The sequence below is a fragment of the Octopus sinensis genome, linkage group LG1, assembly GCF_006345805.1.
Source record: "Octopus sinensis linkage group LG1, ASM634580v1, whole genome shotgun sequence".
NCBI classification, from domain to species: Eukaryota; Metazoa; Mollusca; class Cephalopoda; order Octopoda; family Octopodidae; genus Octopus; species Octopus sinensis.
The window spans coordinates 194,884,679-194,886,831 of NC_042997.1; positions in this window are offsets into that span (position 1 = coordinate 194,884,679).

Sequence of the window (2,153 nt, forward strand, 5' to 3'; positions counted from 1 at the left end):
GTCTCTTTTGCCGAATTGCTAAGTTACGGGGACGTAAACATACCAGCATGGATTGTCAAGCGATGGTGGGGGTACAAACACAGACACACAAACATACATGCATGCATACATACATACATACATACATACATCATACATACATACATACATATATACATACATACATACATACACACACACACACACACACACATACATACATACATTATATTAAATTAGAGATAAAACCACTATTAGGCAAATCAAACAGAGAAAATCATAAGCTAATATATAGAAATAAAATTAATTAATAAAAAATATATAAAAATATAAAATTCCAAATTAAAATATTTAAATTAAAGTTAAAATTTTTTAAAATTATTTAAATTAATAATTTAAACTTATAAATTTTAAATATATATATATATATATATATATATATATATTTTTTATTATTATATAACTATCAAAAAGTCGTCTACCAAATCCACTCGCAAGGCTTTGGTCGGCCCGAGGCTATAGTAGAAGATACTTGCCCAAGGTTCCACACAGTGGTTGGTAAGCAAGCTACTTACCACACAGCCACTCATTCCTTGAATTCGCTTCCATGAACACTTACACTCACAACTGTCTGGCGAACGTTTCAGAAGCTTTTTTCGGCTTCAATAAAATAGTGTGTGTGTGTGTATGTGTGTGCAAACATACACACACCATACATGTATACATATGTTTGTATGTTTGTCTGCCAAAACGTGTCAAAGACGATAATAAGCAATGAGACGGACGTATGGAAAGATAGACGGCTAGATACACATATAAAATTATATAAATATATATATATATATAAAACTATGACTATATGGATACAAATGGAGAGGGGAAATATACAGATATACAGAAGCAGTAATAGATAGAAAGATAAATAAATAGATCAGAAAATAAAATGAGATACTAAAAGACAGACGGATACTTGGGCCAGACAAAAACAGACAGACAGAAGACAGAAAGAGATACATTGTGAAAAATTGCCTGATCGACAAGAAATATACTCTTACTGAAGTTAGCAAAATGAAACAGTATAATTTTCTTTTATTCTTTTAGTATGTTGATGTGTATATATGTGTGTTTGTATATTTCTTTCTTTTTTTTCTTTTTCCGTGTTTCAGTCACTTTGACTGCGGCCATGCTGGAGCACCGTCTTTAATCGGGCAACTCGACCCCAGGACTTATTCTTTTGTAAGCCCAGTACTTATTCTATCGGTCTCTTTTGCCGAACCGCTAAGTAACGTAGACATAAACACACCAGCATCGGTTGTCAAACAATGCCAGGGGGACAAACACAGACACACACACATATATATATACATATATACGACAGGCTTCTTTCAGTTTCCGTCTACCAAATCCACTCACAAGGCTTTGGTCGGCCCGAGGCTATAGTAGAAGACACGCGCCCAAGGTGCCACGCAGTGGGACTGAACCCAGAACCATGTGGTTGGTAAGCAAGCTACTTACCACACAGCCAATCCTGCGCCTATATGTGTGTGTTTGTGTATACTTTCGTTGGCCACTTGCAGGCATGTGTGTGTGTATGTATGTATGTATGTATGTATGTATGTATGTATGTATGTATGTATGTCTCTTTTTATCACTTAGCTTCTAATTGGACTGAGGCCATGCTGGGGCACAGATTTAGCCGTAGAAATAGACTCCAGTTGTTATATTTTAAGTTCATTATTTATTCTGTCGATACTTTTTCGAACCGCTAGGTTACGGGGATGGAAACAAACCACCACTGGTTGTCAAGTAGTGGGAGCGGAACAAACACAGAAACACACACGCACGCACACACATAAACTGTCGTCTAAATTAGGCAAAAATGAAAATAACACTGACATCTCATTTTAACAAAATTACATAAAAATAGGATCTTTTCGGTTTGAACGGCAGTTTTTTAAAATAATTTCTTTGTAACTAAACACTTTTAAACTTCGTATACTGGTAGTATGTGTTTATAAGACATCTTTTTCTCTTGGCTTTATTGAGAAAATTCTATAGTTTGTAAGATATTTGTTCTTTAATTTCTCGCATTTCGGCAATTTCAACCAAATTATTGTTGACAACGATCCGGAGATATTGGATTCATCTCAATAGTCATCATTGATTGGTTGAAA